Source organism: Lepidochelys kempii, chromosome 13 (genome assembly GCF_965140265.1).
Source record: "Lepidochelys kempii isolate rLepKem1 chromosome 13, rLepKem1.hap2, whole genome shotgun sequence".
NCBI classification, from domain to species: Eukaryota; Metazoa; Chordata; order Testudines; family Cheloniidae; genus Lepidochelys; species Lepidochelys kempii.
The window spans coordinates 18,045,624-18,064,375 of NC_133268.1; the positions used below are offsets into that span (position 1 = coordinate 18,045,624).

At 40.8% G+C, this 18,752-nt stretch overlaps 1 protein-coding gene across 1 annotated transcript in view; it reads left to right on the forward strand.

The window, feature by feature from the left end:
* The window catches only part of SULF2 (sulfatase 2), a 248,480-nt gene that overhangs the window by 54,014 nt on the left and 175,714 nt on the right, over window positions 1–18,752 (forward strand). The window contains exon 2 of the mRNA XM_073309507.1: window positions 15,259–15,368. The gene's annotated coding sequence lies outside the window, so the exon portion shown is untranslated. The remainder of the gene's footprint in view (window positions 1–15,258; window positions 15,369–18,752) is intronic.

Here is an 18,752-nt window from a genome sequence, read left to right on the forward strand (position 1 = left end):
AGGCTTCCCATGTGAACAGCTGATTCGCGGGAAGCCAGGGTGGGAGGGGAGGTGGAGAAGCAAAGCGGGGCGGCGTGCTCAGGGGAGGAGGTGAGCTGGGGCAGGGCGGGGAGCTGCCGGTGGGTGCTCTGCACCTATCAAATTTTCCACGTGGGTGCTCCAGCCCTGGAGCACCCACGGAGTCGGCGCCTGAGGTGCCACTTTTGGCCGGTTGTTAAATTTAGAAGCCCTTTTAGAACCGGTTGTCCCTCAGGGGACAACCGGTTCTAAAAGGGCTTCTAAATTTAACAACCTGTTCTAGCAAACCTGTGCGAACCGGCTCCAGCTCACCACTGCATATGGAAATACAATATTGCTACTAAACAGGATGAGACTGTTTGATTGTTATACTTTGGGAGCCCTTAATTTATGTTCATTTCTTGGGACTGATGGAAATTTTTTGTATTGTATGAAATCTTTTATATATTGATTTATGCATTACATAACACAGTAGGTGGTTTTCATTCCACAAGATTAAACATGCTGGCAGTTCTTTAACTGGTGAAAAAGTAACTCTCTCTTCCCCCCCCCCCCGCCCCCAACCCCAAACTATTTTTAATATCATACACTTGTAGATTAAACTTAAAATGCAAAACATCATGGCATCTAGCCTCAACATTTAAAAAAACCCACCAGAGTTAATTATCTACTGGAATCCTACAGAGCTACAGAGTTGTTCCTACAGAGTTGTTGGAAGTGTGGAGCCCACCATGAGATTTTGTCTGTTCCCTTAAAGTTATACAAATACTTAGTACTTTTTGTAGTCTGCTGTTAACATTGACATGTTTTTCCACCGATAGCTATGTAAATAGGGGAAAAGTCTATCAATCTGGGGGGGGAGGGGCGACATTCAGGGGGGCACAGTGTGGCCTGTGCCAGCCCCCTGGGGAATAGGAAGGGAGCACCACCAGCTCCACTTCGGTGCTGCCCCCAGCCCCAGCCTACGGCACCACTCCCAACCACAACTGGAGCACTGCTCCCAAGGGCGGGGGTGACTTAAGTTTGGGGATCTTTGATATAAATTGATGTAATGACCTTTTGACTAAAAAGCTTTTCATCATAATTCATCAACTCCCCACCTCGCCCTCCGGTAGGTCCCTCTTTCATGGTCAAACTATAAGCAGTCCTTGTAAGAGATAAGGCCCTTCTGGAGCATTATAGGACTGCCCTGTCAATTTTCTCCAACCATCTCTACTTTTAAACATAGGCATCTCTCAGTCTTGCTGCTTTTTTGGTTCTTTTGAGAGATGCTTTGAGAGGTAGGAGATCGCAGCAGGTTATAAAACTGGCAAGCGTGGAACTCTTCTGCAACATATATAAGAAACTGTTCTAGACTCATGAGCTTCTGGTAGAGAAGGCTCCACTTCCTACTCCCTGAAGTGTACATGGTGCTCTATTATTCTTAGTGTCTCAAGATGGGTCCGTGAAGGAAAGGTGGTCTTTGAGATGGTTTGGCCTGATCCCATTCCAGGCTTTGTTAAGCTAATATAAAAAGTGGAAATGGATCTGGTAGTCAACTGAAGCCAGTTTAGGCTGCGGGACACCATAATAATGTGTATTCGTTGGCTTGTCCTAGTGCAGAGAAGGTGCTATGTTGTGAATCACCTGAGAGGAGTGGATTAAATCATCTTGTCTGAGGTAGATGAAAAGAAAATACTTCATGTGATTTGATGTCTGGGTTTCAAGGATGATGATGAAACTAACATGAACCCAAGGCTGTGCACTTTCATGACTGTGGTGAGGCAGATGCCTTCAACTGAGGATGTGATGGTGGTAGTGTGTCAGTTCCTAGAAAGGCTTACTTTTTCCAGTTGGCTTTGCTTCAGTTTTTTCCTGGTTCAGTTTGAGTCAGCTGTTCTTCATCCAAGCAACTTTTTACGCTGGGCTAATATACACATGGAATGTATTTCATCACTGGCTGCAAAAAATAGATATCTACTATAGAAAATGTGGTTGACAAAAATTAAAGAATGAAGAGAAATGGTGCGACTTTCTTCCTGTACTAGATTATCAACTGAGAAGAGGTTCAGTGAGATTAACTGGTTTAAAAAAAAATCACTTTCAGAACTTCTTATAATGGCTTGCATACATTTTGTAATCCATGACTTATTCTCGCTGACTCTGCTGTGTTCCCAGTCTTGTGTATATTTGCATCCCCTCCCATTTTTTTTTTTTTACTGTTTATTACATAACTAGAAACAACTGTTACATATAATGCCATGCAAACACCTGTTCTCACTTTCAGGTGACACTGGAAATAAGAAGTGGGCAGCACTATCTTCTGTAAATTGTTTGTCTTAGCGATTGGCTGAACAAGAAGTAGGACTGAGTGGATTAGTAGGATCTAAAGTTTTACATTTTGTTTTTGAGTGCAGATATGTTAAAAAAAAATTGTAAGTTGCATTTTCATGATAGATTGCACTACAGTATTTGTATGAGGTTAATTGAAAAATACTATTTCTTTTGTTTTTTACAATGCAAATATTTGTAATACTCCAAAGTGAGTGTATTCTGTGTTGTAATTTAAATCAATATATTTTTAAAATGTAGAAAAATATGCAAAAAGTTATAATAAATTTAAATTGGTATTCTATTATTGATTAACAGTGCAATTAAAACGGTTTAATTGTGACTATTTTTAATCTAGTTAATTTGTTTTGTGTTAATCTCTTGAGTTAACTGTGATTGACAGCCCTACACAGAATATAAACATTTTCTTAAGTTGTAATCACAATTACTGTTGTACAGAGGAGCTGCTTGGTAAAAGTAGATATGCATGTGCTAATGTCTTTGATACCATTACATAATGCTAAAAGAATGTTGAAAAGTAAGCAAATTTGTGAAAGGTTTTCACAAAAGCAATATTATACTCCATAATTGTACATAGATGTCAAAATCAATATGCAAAGCATGTGATCAAATGTCAACTGTGCTTGTCTTTTAAACATCAGTTTTAATTGAGGCTGCTCCTACATTCCGTATGCTACAAGGCAATTTAATGGTGGTGTTGCAACCCTTCAAGAAAAATTAATTATCCCTGCTGATTCCCAGTCCCTATACTTCCTTCCTAACCCTGCACTCTTGTACGCTAGCAGGTTTGGAGTGCAACTGTTTACACATACAGAATATTTCATTGCCTAGAGCAGGGTGTGGGCATTTAAAAATTTACCAGCTGTTTCAGGTCATTTACAGCATAGCCATCTCTTTCCTTTTGAATGATTTATTTAGATGGCCTCTCATTGGGTTGTCAAGGGTCTGCAGAGACTAACCATATGAAGAAAGGTTTCAGAGGAACAGCCGTGTTAGTCTGTATTCGCAAAAAGAAAAGGAGTACTTGTGGCACCTTAGAGACTAACCAATTTATTTGAGCATGAGCTTTCGTGAGCTACAGCTCACTTCATCAGATGTTTACTGTGGAAACTGCAGCAGACTTTATATACACACAGAAATCATGAAACAATACCTCCTCCCACCCCACTGTCCTGCTGGTAATAGCTTATCTAAAGTGATCAACAGGTGGGCCATTTCCAGCACAAATCCAGGTTTTCTCACGATCCCAATCTGTCAGCTCAAGAGAAGGGGAGTTGTTTGTAGTCAGAGGGAGAAGGGAATTAGTTCATTTTTTGAGTGTGACATGTAGGTTCTCCCCAGGTGCAATACAGAAAGAAGGATGGTTGTCAGCCAGGCATTTCCTGATTAGAGATGGAAGGGAGATGAAGAAAGAGTGAATGTGACACATTAGGAGAAGGCAGCAGAGATTGGAATAGTTTTTCTTTTGTGTTCAGCAAGACATGTGAAATTGTGTGTGCAGAGATGTGTGCATGCTCTGTGCTTCTGAGAGGGGAAACTAGTGGAAGTTGTCAGAACTAAGAACATAGATGAACAGGAGAAGTGATGGGACTCGTAGCCTGCCCCATGGCCTAAGTAAAAGAGGACACTTGATGAAATGAAAGAGAAGTAAAATTAGAATGATAAAGGGAAACATCACTTTATACACCTCATAGTCAACCCACCAGCCGTAGCCATTCGTGGTCACAGGAAATTACTGAGACACATCATGCAGCTGATTTTTAATTTAAAAAAAAAAGTGAGATCAGGTTATGACCATTAACAACATTGCAGATAATATGAGGGAAATCTCATGCTTCAGGGTAGAAGTTGATCATCTGCAGAGATCAGAAGGGGTTGGCATGTAAATTTCTGCACAATTGGCTGAATGCAATATCGGGAGAGGAAGGGATTTCACCTTCCTCTGAAGCATTAAATCTTGGCGACTGGAGGGGGAAGGTTAAAAGATTGGCTACAATATCAGACAATCTGCTAAACCTAATTCGGTGTTACCTTTTAAAAGATTAAATGGGTGTGATTATCTATGCGTTCAAAAACAACCACAAAAAGTTGACACACTGGAGTTGGCAACTTTTTGAAGGTATCCCTTTTAATAATGATGTACAATTCTATATTTAAGTAGTGAGTCAAATTCTGTTTTCATTTGCAGCAGTGTAAATCTGAAGCATCACCACTCTAGTTAGTTTTTGGTACACTTTGTAATCTAAAATAATTTTTCCACTGTAATAATATGAGGTATATGTCTGTAGTTAGCTTGTTTAAAACATTGCTATTTAATTCTGTACAGTACTTGCTATTTACGATTTTTGCTTTGATCAATAATAGAATTTAATTTTTCAACCAGAGCTTTTCATACAAGTATCTCAAAATGTTCAAAATAAATGGCTTCTCTTTTGAAATTTGTGGGGTATAAAAAGCACAGTATGAAATCAAATTCTCTACTCCCCTGTTATGGAAAGACATGGTAAGTTTTTAGCTATTTGAATACATTGTAAACACTATTTTATTGGATGTCAAAAGATCCAGATTTTTTTTTTACTTATTGATCTAAAGTTTCAAAAATTGGTTTTGAATTTGTACTGCACAAACTTTATGCACATGAAAAACTCCCCATTGATATTTACAAATGGCATTGAGGGGAATAGAATGGGTAGAAATCTAAAACCTGATCTAGCAGATGCTGTTTATAGTACAAAAGTGTTTTTTTATAAAAACAGAATTGCTTGACACATTTCTTTTAAAAAGCAGGAATTTCAGGTTTTTTAAGAGACTTGGGTCACTTAATGTCCATCTATGCTTATAATGGTATGTGAACACCTACTAGCATGGGTTAATTATGAGAACTGATAATTTATGTACAGTAACTTGAGACTATTAAAATATAGAGCCTGTTTTTAAAATTATCTCATGCTCATTGTGTTGTCTGTGATCTGTATGGGGTCCTGAAAATATGGTATTTCTACATCTCAGAAAAAAGACAGTTGCTGAACTTGAACTATATTCTAGGCCTTCTTTAAAATAGCCAGTAATTAAATCAGTCAACTAGGTGTTAATATACCATAGTCTTATATAAACCTTTATTCTTTAGTGTGATGCTTGAATATATATTCAGCTGATCATGTCGCTGCCATAAATCATCTTTTGGTCTCTTTAGAGGTTTCCCCTTTCTTCTGTTCAGTCTGTAATCTGTTTCTGTAATAGAGTTCTACTCAGCATGTGCACTGTATGTTTACAAAATAGATTTCCAAAACCAAAAAGGTCCTGTAGGCTCCTATTAATGGGTATTTTTTGGCTTACAACAGGAAGATGCTAATATAAGTAGTAATATAGCCAATTGTTTTCCATCAAGGTGATTGAAAGCTTTCAGAGTTATTTTCTTTTGCCTGTAGGGAGCATGTAGGAAACTCCATCAGTCACCATCAGGTGTTTGAGCATCATACGCTTCTCTGGATGTTAACCCTTCATGGGTGAATAAGAACTGGATGGTGCTTCATTCCTGAACTCTGCACAGAATCATAGTATATTTGCATAATCATAGGAATTCAATGAGGTTGTAGAGTGGTTAGGCACTCATCAGTGAAAAGGTTTTTACAGTATACAGGTGCACAAACAACTTATCTGAATTGCTATTGATTGACATGTTTGTTGGCAGCCTTGGCATGGAGGTCAGGAATCAAACGGGCTATGAAGAGCTGACTTACTCTTTTCCCCCTGGGGTGCTCTCCCTTGTTCTTCCAAGACTGGTGCTCTTAATCACTACTAAATTCACCTTAAAAATAAAGACACAGACTTTCGAAATTGCACTCATGCAAAAATGTGCATGCATGTGCACTTCCCTATCCCTCCTTCTGCCTCACCAGAAAAAAACCCCACTTTTTGGGACACAATAGCCCTTGTTTGTTGACCTTGGCAGTGTGTTGCGATGCACATCTCTGTCGGGCGTTTGAGAGAATTAAGCTTTGGATAGAGTGGTTCAGGTGGTTGGATTTGGATTGGGGAAGAGATGAGGGGTTTGTGCAAGCTGACATGGGAAAGAGTGCGGTGATTTTATTATTATTATTTATTATTATTTTTGAATGGATTTTTTGGCGCAGATAAAGGCTGGTGGTTTGTTACTGCTGTCTTTTGTTATAACTGGAATTGTATTTTAATTATGTTTGACCTGGGATAGGAGTTCTTTTTAGGTTTTGCTGGACGGTATCAAAATAGATAAAATAGTTTGCTTGTGCAGTGACTGTGACTGACTGCATGAGAACATGTGATGGAAGCATACAGAGATGGCAGCTAAACATTGAACTGCTTGCATGCATTTGTTGCAGTTGTGCATTTAGTCATTGTAACTACACATGTAGCTGAAGACCATAAATGAAGCTTTGACAACCTGGGCCAGAACATTTAGAAAACATACTATGTTTTTGTAACAGCCAGCAAGAAATGGTTTTATTTACTGTACTTATCTCATCCGTGATACAGGACAAGGTGCCTGTTACAAGGCATGTAGATACTACCTGATGAAAAGACAGAACAAAACATCCTTCCAGATACAATGTAGAACAAAAGCAGTGGCCCTCAGGCAACCCCACCCACCATGTCTCCCTACATAATTAGGTGGGAAAATACAATGGTCTCTCTCTCTCTCTCTCTCTCTCTCTCTCTCTCTCTCTCTCTCTTGCACGCAAATATAAAAGGGCGAGGGATTTCCAAAACACTCAGGCCAGCAGAAATCAATGGCTGGCAGTGGGCCTTGTTATTAATTTAGAAAGCCTTGAAAGACTTGGGCTTTGGCTTATCCTGACCAGTTTCTTTCCCTGTGTTCCACCATTTCATTTGAAATCAGCTGAGCCTTTTGTTTGCTGTCATTGCATTTGAACATCTGGTTCGTTGAGGTGCTAAATAAGAGGGCCCTTTGCTATGAAATTAGGTGCTCTTCTTAGTTCTCTAGAGCGGTTGACTGTCAGGCCTGGTGTACTGCCTGTCCTTTCTCCTTGTGAGAAGGAGTGTTTCACTGTAGTCTTGTTTTGTGCAGGGGTGGGAGGAACATTTTTATTCAGGTAGTTGTGTTTATAGTTTGATACAGCATGCTGTGACTTTGTGTTGGGCACTTCCATAAAAAATAAAATAATCAGCAAGGGACTGCTATGAGCTCACTGAGAGGCCTCAGCAGCCAAAACAAATAAAGATCTTTCTGGTCCATATTTAAGGAAAAGACCAAAAGCAAACTAGCCTTAGTCAAGGTCACCTGCCAGGCAAGGACAAGTGTGTGTAGAATTTAACTGTGCAGAGTTTTAAGTTGTCTTTAGCTCTTATATTTGTCCATGCATAACAAACTCTGAAGTAAAGCTTTTGAGTGTAACTACTATATGGAGATTGCTGCTTTCTGAAACAACCATGCATTTGTTTTTGTTCCCATTAGAGTAGAGGTCTTTTCTAGTCTTTTTGTAATAGGTTGCTCTTTGGTGGAGCTGCTCTGGAGTAAAGAAAAAAATAAACTGAAAGATAAATAACAGTTTACAGCCAAACCAGTCTAGAAACTGCTACATATCTGTCTTAATCCACATCAGAAAGGGAAGGGAAATTAGAACTGTAATATATAGAGAGAGAATATGAAGTGTGTTACTCTTCATATCTTGTATTTTTTTGAAAGCCACAGTTCAACTTGATGGTAGTTAGAGTGACCAGGCAACTCTCTTTAGCTGTTCTCCTGAGCAAATTGCTGTGTGGGTCTCCAGCCTGGGGCATAGTCTGTACCATGCTAGCTGGTCGTTGGAGGTGCCAAGCTTCAGAGCACAGAGAAGACTCCTTTGTGAATTCTTTAAAAATTGGCTGTGACTAGTCTGTGATTTTTCCAGATATTCACCATAATAAAAGCCACTGCTCCAGTGAAATGGGAGTGACATTATGGGCCCAGTCCTGCTCACCTTACATGCACAGCTCCCAGAGGGGGTTTCAAAGAAGTAAAAGGAGAGGAGGATTTTATTCTGTGGACGTGCACTGTAATGGAGAATCACCTGGCCCAAACCATGACAGAGAAATGGCTACGTGTGTGTGTTACACTTAGTCTTTATCTACAATTATTTTATTAGAGCAATTCTTGTGCACAGAGCAAATATCTCTTTTCAGTTGTTTTAGCTAAATTTTGAAATGCCATAAAACCCATCGCCATACAGGATTGCCAACTTTCTAATCGTACAAAACCAAACACCCCTGCCCCTTCTCTAAGGCCCTGCCCTGCGCTCTCCATCCACCCTCCCTCCGTCGCTCGCTCTCCCACAGCCTCACTCACTCGCTAATTTTCACCAGGCTGAGGCAGGGGGTTGAGGTGCAGGAGGGGGTGCAGGCTCTGGGGTGGGGCCAGAATGAGGGGTTTGGGGTGTGGGAGGAAGCTCTGGGCTGGGATAGGGGGTTCGGGTGTGGGAGGAGGTGAGGGCTCTGGCTGGGGGTGCTGGCCCTGGGGTGGGGCCAGGGATGAGGGTTCAAGGTGCAGGAGCAGGCTCCGGGCTGGGGCAGAGGGTTGGAGAACAGGAGAGGGTTTGGGGTGTGGGCTCCCTACCTGGCTCCCCACAGCTCCTGGGAAGCATCTGGCATGTCCCTCTGGCTCCTAGGTGGAGGTGTGGCCAGGCGGCTCTGGATGTGATTCCCAGGCAATGGGAGCGGCAGGGATGGCGCGCATAGCCTCTGTGGCCATCCCTATTCCTAGGACCTGGAGGGATATGCCAGATGCTTCCCAGGAGCCAGGTAGGTTCCCAGCACCAACCGGACTTTTAACGGCCCGGTCAGCCCTAGCAACCCTATTGCCATGCTGTGTATGTAGACCATAAGAAAAGCATTGAGCTTATCGTTTTATATTGACTTTATGCTAAATTATAGGGCTTTCCTGGTCTTGGAATAATACTGTAGTGAGATTTATCATGTTAAGATTTTTCCCTTCTAATGTCCTACCACTTCCTAGTTTTGTTCTTTGTTTAGTGGGCTGTTGACCTCTTCTTGTATTCCAGAAAATTGGTTTTAAATTTTACTTTAAATGTATCCTTGTCCATAGTCTCCCTACCCAGCCAGACCCAGTTCATCTACTCTTAGCATCTCAAACAATCTCTCTTCTTCCCACCTCTGGCCTCCAGTCACCCCACTGTCTTCCTTCTTATTCTACCTGCTGTGAAATGGAGGAAGGCATACAGGTTAGTCTTTGAGAAAAATAAAACAATATATTTTAAAAACCCCTAGAGTTAATTTACCTCTGTATCAATGAAAGGGAAATCATGAATAATTCCTCTGAAGTCTATATAGTTACACCACCACAAGACAGAGAAGAATCAGATTCACATTCTAGGATAGTGGCCCTTAAATTTTTATCATTCCCCATTTCACTCAGAACCTTCTGGGAGGAAATCACAATTTCTGGATTTGCTAATCAGTTCCTCCAAGGTTAAGAAATTGTCTCTAGGGGAGCATTTAGAGTTGTCTTCTACCTTCTCAATCTCAAAAAGGAATCTAATTCTCTGAACTAGAATTTATAAAGCGAAGGATCTGAAACAGAATGATCCACATACTAGAACAATTCCTCTACAGTTCTAAAGGGATTTCTCAAAAGTGTAACATTTTGTCTGAAGAGCCACAACAGATTGTGACTGATGAGAGTGAGGAAAACAGAGCTTGCCCCAGCAAGGGAACTAAACAATTTATTTTTAAAACCTCACCAATTTATTGCTTTGGTTGGCTTCAAAGCATTGAAAAATGTTAGATGAAACAACAAAACTGATAGTGGCTAGGGCTAGACTGTAACTTCCCCATGTGCCCTGAATAAGAGGTAGCGCATAGCAGGAGCAGAGCAGAGAAGGAACTGATGTCAGGATAGATTTACTCTGCACTCACGGGATGCAACTGCAGCTCCTGTAGACATACCTGAGCTAGCTTTACCCATGCTAGCATGGTGAAAAATAGCAACGTAGATGTGGCAGGATGGGCTTCAGTGTGGGCTCTATAAGCCTGTTGGGGACACACTCGCGTTGCTGAAGCCAAAGCTGCTGCATCTACAGTGCTGTCTGTAGCTGTTCTAGCTGTCCCTCATGTGACAGTGGAGGGAAGCAGGCAGAACCGGGGCTCCCCGTTCCATTTTCTCCTCACTTGCACGCAGCAAGGGGCACTAGGCAAGTAGCACCATATGCCCCTCACTGCAGCAGGAGTCACAATGTAGCCAAGAAGAGCAAAGACGGGAAGCTCTACTGCCCTGCTTGGCCAAGTGTGGCCTGTGACAATCTAGCCCACAGAGAATGAACACAATAACCAGTGCACAAGTCTTCTCTGGCCTTATCATCCCCCCCGCCTCTTTGGGTGGCGGGGATAAAAACACAGTATACTGCCTCCACCACATCATTCCCCCCCTCCCTTGTCTCAAGGAAAGTGTCTATTTTTAGTTCAGGCTGAATAGAAGGACTTCAGTGGGATTAATTATTGTAGTACCTTGTACATGTTTGCTTGATTCAAGCTCATTGACTTCAATAAGAATTTTGCCTTAACAACAACTAAGTAAAAACAGTTTTGTGTAAATACTTTTAAACACACACAGTCTAACTTGGGGTTCTCTCTGACTTCACTATGTCCCCCTTTTACATCCAATACATTAAAAAAATCCATCTTACAAAAATTTACACTTTTACAACATTCAAGGGGGACCCTTCCCAATGCCAGTTGACTAGAGAACATCAATTCTCTATGTAAAAATATTACATCTGTCTCAAACACCAATTTTGTTTCCTTGCTAGAGGTCTCAATACAGAGAGAGAATCTAATCAACATTTTTCTTTTGTAAAATGGGGATAATACCATCTCCATCTCCTCAACCTACATGTTGTGAATATAAAGTAATTGAATATTTGTGAAACATTCTGATATAGTGATGATGAGCAGCATAGAAAAGCCATGAGGAAATTAATAATACTGTTGCAGGGTTGGAGTATTGTGCAGTAAATAAGGCATGAGGCCACACATTGAATGAGGAGGAGCGGAGAAACAAAATACTTAATGAGCAGCTATTCAATAAGCACCATTTATTCTGTGCACTCCATAAGGCAGTGGTCCTGTGGGGGAAAAAATAGTATATGATTGTGTAATTAAAAACTGCATTAGAATGTGTGTGCATGAGAGGGCCAAATTAAGGTGGAACTGGCAAACTTAATTCTGATATTTCCTAACTTTTGAGTGCTTGACTTTGCAGCCTTAATAGTGTTTGTTTAATGTAAATTATGTGCGTAATATAAATATATGGAATATTTGGAGTTTTAAATAACATTTTATTGCTCTTTGTCTTGCTCCTAAATATGAACTTTTCAAAAAGCATAGGGAAAGTTTGTATAGCCTCTTTCAGTCATAAGGATGTCTTATGCTCTGTAATATGTTAATTACTGATTTACGGCACTCTTAATGTGCTCACTAAAATATTTACTGGTATTTCAAATGCATGTCCATGAAGTAATTATTATATGCAAATAGCCTGGGAAGCTTTAAAAACAGTCTGCATTCTCTTTAAAGCCATCCCAAGACACACTTTCCATTTTGTTTTACAATGGAGCCTCTCTAATTTTCTATTTACTAAATTGCAAAACCAGTAATACTCACAAATAAACCGTTTTGTCGTCCCATTCTCATGAAAGATTTAAGAGCAGATGACAGATGTTATTTCTATGGCATTAATACTTTATCAAATCTACTATTGTACTTTTGCCAGTACTGTACTGCTATAGTTTGAGCTCTAATTAAAATCAAACTACTTTTTGCAAAATAAATTAATATAGCACATTTCATAATGTGGCATCTTTGATTATTTTTGATCATTTTACTCATTTAGTTGCTAATTTGTAAAGAATCTCCCATTTATTAGTGTGAATTAGTGAAGTTCTCCTGCAGCAGCTGGCATAACAAAAAAGTGGCTTCACGTCAAGATGTTTTAACATCTGCCGAATAATAATCAATAAGACATTCTAAGCCTGACATCTGGTAATCACAATGGTCCAACCTTTTTACGCCCAAAATTACTTTTTGAATTTAAGGGCAACCCAGGATCTACCCCGCCCCACTCACTCTATCCCCCCCCTTTCTCCATCACTCGCTCTCACTCACTTTCACTGGGCTGGGTTAGGGGTTCAGGAGGGGGTATGGGCTCTGTGCTGGAGCCGAGGGGTTTGCAGTGTGGGAGGGGGCTCTGGGTTGAGCCTGGGGGAAAGGGTTGGGGTGCAGGAGGGGGTGAGGGCTCTAAGCTCTGGGAGGGAGTTTGGCTGTAGGAGGGGGCTCCGGGCTGGGGCAGTGTTGGGGTGCAGGAGGGGGTGTGGGCTCTGGGAGGAGGCTCAGGGCTGGAGCAGAGTGTTGGGTGCAGAAGGGGGGTCAGGCCTGGGTCTTGGGGTGCAGGAGGGGGTATCGGGTGCTGGCTCTCAGAGGTGGGTCAGGGCTGGGGCTTGGGGTGCAGGAGCAGCTATGGGGTGCTGGCTCTGGGAGGGGGCTCAGGGATGGGGGTTGGGGTTCGGCCTCCCTTTGGGCAGCACTTGCCTCCGGCGGCTCCCAGTCGGTGGTGAAGCGTCACAGCCGCTAAGGCAGGCTCCCTGCCTAACCTGGCCCCATTGCTGCTCCTGAAAGAAGTCGATGTGACCCGGCAGGGGCGGGTTGCACATGGCTCCTCGTGCTCCCTCTCTCTGCAAGCACCACCCCTGAAGCTCCCATTGGTCACATCTCCCCATTCCCAGCCAATGGGAGCTGCGGGGGGCGGCGCTTGTAGGCAGGAGCAACGCATGGAGAGAGACCCCTGCTCCCCACCCTGGCCGTGCTGGCCGCTTCCGGGAGCGGTGTGGGGACGGGGCAGGCAGGAAGTCTGTCTTAGCAGCAGCCTTGCTGTGCCGCCAGAGATCACGATGGATGGGTTGGTGACCACTGATCTAGACCTAGTCAGCCATTTATAACTGTGAAGAACAATATGTGCAAGCATTTGGCAATTGATAACCCATTTTGGCAGCGGTAGGAAGTAGTAGTATTTGTGTATCTGAATGATATAAATTCTTCCGCATGTCAAATTACAGAATTGGAGAATGAATGCAATAATTGTAATTAAACATATTATTTATAATTCTGTTTTCCACACGTTGCTGTCAATGTATTGCAGCTTGTAAAGAAAAAGATATTAAATATTTATTTTGCTGCAACTTGTTACTCTGTCTACATAAATACTCAGTGAAGAGATTCTGGGGAAAGACACTTGAAAATGTGGTGAATGTTGCTGAGGTTTAATTTTTGGGATGACTATGTACAGGGAATAATTCTGAATTGTGCTTCACATTTCCCAAAGGCTTACACTTGTGACCACATAAGTGGCAGAAACATTTGTCATATGCAGGCCTTACTTCCACAGGAACTAATCACAGAAGTTTGGAAGAAAATATGCATTTATTTTTCAAATATGCAATTTCTTTTTCTAACAACACCTCTTTTAAAAGGTAGCTGGAATCTTAAAGTAAAATTCTTAGCAATGTACATGAGACACTTTCTAGTCACTGGAAAACCCATGGCCATACAAACATGATCAAGAGTTTGTTTTATTTCCCCAGTTCTGCACCTATCACCCCACTGGCTGGGAGATTTATCAAGTTGTATCCAAGCTGGAAAAGTTAGCATTGTGTTCCCTGTTCATCACAGGTGTTATCTGCATAGATTACATACGACACATTGCAAACCATCTATCTATGGGATTAATGTACTGTGCTGTGCAGTCCTAAAGCAATCAACTACTGTAATTCAATTATTGGCTGCTAAATTTTTCATATTTCTGAAAATCTTAGCCATATATTCAGATTTTTTATTTCTCAATACCATAGCTCATTCACATAGCAGTAGGTGTATTGAATGATGGACAGTTGATCGACATGAATTAAAGCAAGATACCTTGTAAGCCCCAGAGCTTTAAAATTTATAAACAGATGCTAAGCAAGACTAGGTTGCCATGGAGAGATGATGGACCAATGCCAGTATTTTACTCCAAGGACTTTCAGCATTCCTCTGATTAGCAGGATTAACCAAGTCTTGGCTGTGAGGCAGAAGGGTTGACCATCCTGCTGCCAGGTTGATGTTTTAATGATGCTTGTTTTTATTTATTTTTTGCATCAGTGTCTCCAAAATTTATTCCATCAGCTTTAAATCTCAGTAAAGCTATCAGAATGCGAATGACAATCTTTTAGCATGCACGAGTGCAAGGTGGTTTCTGACTTAACAGTGGAAACCTGTCTGATCAAGGTCCAGGCTAAGGTGTAAATAACACTCTCTCAAAGATAAGCTTAATGGTTCACTTGAGTGATCAGATGCTAGAGAGGGATAATTATATATTTGAAAGAGAAGGCTTTTTTTATGCCATGCCTTTTGACCTTTGTGATAGGCTAAGGAGAATCAAGAATGTTATTCAAAACAATGTTTTCTCAACCTCCGTGTCTGAGTGTACTCACAAAAACTTAACACAAAAAATAGTACCAGTTAAATGTGTGGGCTAATGCAGAAACGTGCTTTAAGCAATATGCTTGAATTTGAATTTGCTGGAATTAATGGAGGGTTGAGCAAATCTCCTCTTTCATGAAAGTTACCAGGAACCCATGATGTGGTCAACAAGGCCTTCAAGAACGTTGATCCTTAACAGGCCATCCTCTGAGACTGCAGAACAAATGAATGCAGCTCATGTCCTTATTTTTTCCATTGTGTTGAAGTTTTACTTTCCCGGTTTAGATAGTGGGGGGAAATAAGAACTTGACCTATAATTTGCAAATCTTGTGCTCCCACGTTTGGGGTGGTGGATATCAAAATTTATATTCTGGGTTTCACACACTTTGTGGTTTGTTTCCTTTTCAGGCTCTGCCTTCCACCTCGAGCTCCTATCTCAACCTGGAAACAGAAGTTAAGACCCTTGTCTTTTCCTGCCTTCATGCCAGCCAAGCTACACCAGGGTACTCCTTTCTTGAGTGAGTTGAGGGTATGTAAGGATAACAAAACCTGTACCAGATGAAAAAGAAAAGGGACCTTCTGTGTTAGAGGATGTTTGTTTTGTCTTATGACAGCATGCAGTGTTGCTTGGAAGTGTTTTGGATGGCGTGGGAATAAAATCCTTCTACTTTGTTAGCTGGGGGGATTAGTAAATTAGTGGTGGGATTGACAGCAAAAAGCAACAGGTTCAGTAAAGGTGTGATCTAATTTGGGATTTAGAATGTGGCAGTTTACCATACTGTTCCTGATTCACACTTTTACCTGACTGGGCTTACTCAATATATACATATTCTATTGTCCAATATATTGAGAGGTAGCAGATCTTTCTTCTGAAAATGGCTGCTTGCCTCCTTTCACGGCTGGACTGAAGGTCTGAATGAACCTGGCTATAGGAGCTATCTGGAAAGGGTAAGAATATAATAGAAATTATGGACTGAAAATACCAATTAAGTCACCTAATTCATTACCTTGCTCGGGTTCCAATCAACCCCCTGATTACAGTCAATTTTCCTAGTGCTTTGTCTAGCGTAAAGTAGTTTCAAATGTCTCAGGTGATAGGGTTTCCATTTGAGGGGTCTTTTCCACATTGTGCCCTGATATTCAGCCTAAAATTCCTATTCCTTGATTCCCTCTCTTCATAGGTCAGAGATGGATCCTGCACCCCATTAAAGCCAGTCACGGTTTTTGTCAGTGTTTTCAGACAGAGCAGGAGGTGGTCCTTGGAGCTTTAAGGAGAGCAATGACTGATTCCTGGCCAGGCTGTCTTCTCTGTAAGGAAGCAGAAAGTTCCTTGTGCCCTCTCTCTCACCACTTTGGGCACTTGTACAGAGCCAGCCATGGTCTGGGCCTAAGTCTAATCAGCTCCATTGATTGCCTTAATCACCTTTTTAATTACCATGCTAAGGTAGTTAGTCACTTTGTAAAGAACAGATGAATTGTCCTGCTGAAATTTGAGATTACTCATGTGAGTAAACTACTCATCAGTATGTGTAAGGAGTTCATAATTTAGCCAACTGGTATTAATGATTTCAGTGGATACCAATGATATAGAGCCAACAGGACTCTACCTGCCACAAATACCAAACATAAAAATGCACATACCTGCCTGTTGCAAATTTTATCTCCTGCTTTGCTCTCATAGCTGAAGTTAAATTGGAGCAAAGGGTTTCCAGGTTTGTTTCAGAAGGTGAATTAGAAACTCTGCTACACTTGTATAAGATGGAAAGTCTATAAAACATTCCTCCTAGCTATTGATAAATCTATTAGCAAGGGAGAACCATGGAAAACTCTGCTTTTGGATTAGAGTAAGCTGTCAAAAAATAAATAAAAGCTGCAAATACGCTGATGCTAACACTCCAAAAGAGCCCTGATGTGTGAAGCTGATGAGAATTTTTGCTACACTCCTGGTCTAGCAGTGGCTTAGGGGATAACCAATTACTGTAGAGTATACTGGTGTGGGAGTCTTGCACTGAATAAACAAAACACCAAGGCTGGAGTGAACCACAGTATTCTAGATAATTCGCTGGGGAGAGAAGTAGTATCACTGTGGTGTGGGCAGCCAATTTGCTTCAGCTGTAACTTGTATTGAAAGTGAACTAAACAATAGCCTATATAAACATGCTTTGAGCATCCTGAGAAAAATGTCTGTTTACCAAGTGCTGGCTTCAAAATGTTATCTGGACCAAATCCCTTTTTTGGAAGAATTGTTTGAGAAGTAGATTACTCAATAGATTTTTTTTTTTTTTTGCCAGCACCGATACCATCACTTTGAAAATTCTGCTTTCACTTAGGGTTATCAGACACTGCTTAATTTCTGTTTGTATTATTTCATTTGTGAATGACTGGAAATGCTCTTTACATCTAGCAGAGATCATTTCTAGGTCTCTCATTTCTTCAAACAGCCTGATTTCTGTGCTGCACTGTACAATATGTCTCTTCAGTAAGAGCATGTTACACGCTGTGAAACCAGAAAGTGAATGCAACGTCCTGACTGGAGTTTGTTTTGTTGCAGACTTGGATGAAAATGAAAAACACACCTGTTACAGTGGATACATAGACTTCATGTGGTTGAACCCTTTGTTGAACTCAGTCTTGCAGTACTGGCTTTTCATAGGATATTTATTGCAACCTACGAACAAACTTACCAAACATCCTAATTCATTGTAGTCAAACACTTGAAAAACCACAAAACCTACCTCTGAAGAGTAGTCATTAAGGGACTGACCCTGCAAACTGAGCACTCTCCATTCTCATTGAATTCAGTACTCATTCCCTTGCAGGATCAAGACCTCATTGCCTAATAGTGAAAGGGCAAATATATAACCATCCTAAAGCAATGTTTAGTACAATAGGTTAATAAACCACTTACTTCAGAACAAGACTATTCATTTTAAAGTTTTCAGCATCTTCGTATATTCACTAGGCTGCTTTCTCATGGCATCTGTTTCCATTGTACTAGCATTTGAAATACAGTTTGTTGTCCTGAGTTGGATGGTAAAAGCACACTGATATAGATAACACTCTTAACATCACATTGAATAAATTATCTGTTCTTGGAAAAATGTAATGGATTTTATATTTTAGCATATTTGATGTCTTTTAACCAGAGTTTTCTTTAAAATTATCTCCCACTTGTACGCACAATTTAATTTATTTGTAACATTGTAATAGAGTTTGAAAGTGAGTTCATCATACATATTGTGTTAGAGGCACAAATATATAGTGCCTGATACTCAGGTGCTCTAGTGGAATGGAAATTAGAACTAAAAAGTGTGTATTCTAGTATGAAAACAAAAGATAAGTGGATGTGAAAAATGCCAGAAAGGTACATTAGACAGCACTTGCTGCCACCCACCAATTCACCCTTGTTCTGTTCCGGAGGAAATAGAAGACAAATCCTATCAAACAATGATGAAATTACTATTGGTATAGCATCACTGAGAACGTTTTCTGACAGCTACGGTTGCTCCTGTTAGTAGCCAAGAACAGATGGGATGGGTCCAAATAGATCTTCTCCTTTCTTTAATTCCTATGATTCTGTGGCGCAGTGTAAAAAACAAGAAAACACCATTACAGCAGATAGGTTTAAAAAATCTTTCCTTTTCTAAGTTTATAATCTCAAATTGGGAATGGAGCACACATAAATAAAATTTAAATCAAAGGTTTTGAGAAACTTTATCTCCCTTGCAGGGTTGGTTGCATGTTTCCATGAGCAGTTGATAGTATTATACATCTTGTTTCCCCTGCACTATTTAAGTATTGGAGCTCCCAAACAAATGTGACACCTGAACTAAGGACTTATTAGTGAAAGAGGAGCTGATGTGAGACCATTCTTAGGGTTGCATAAGAATTTTTTCTATTTT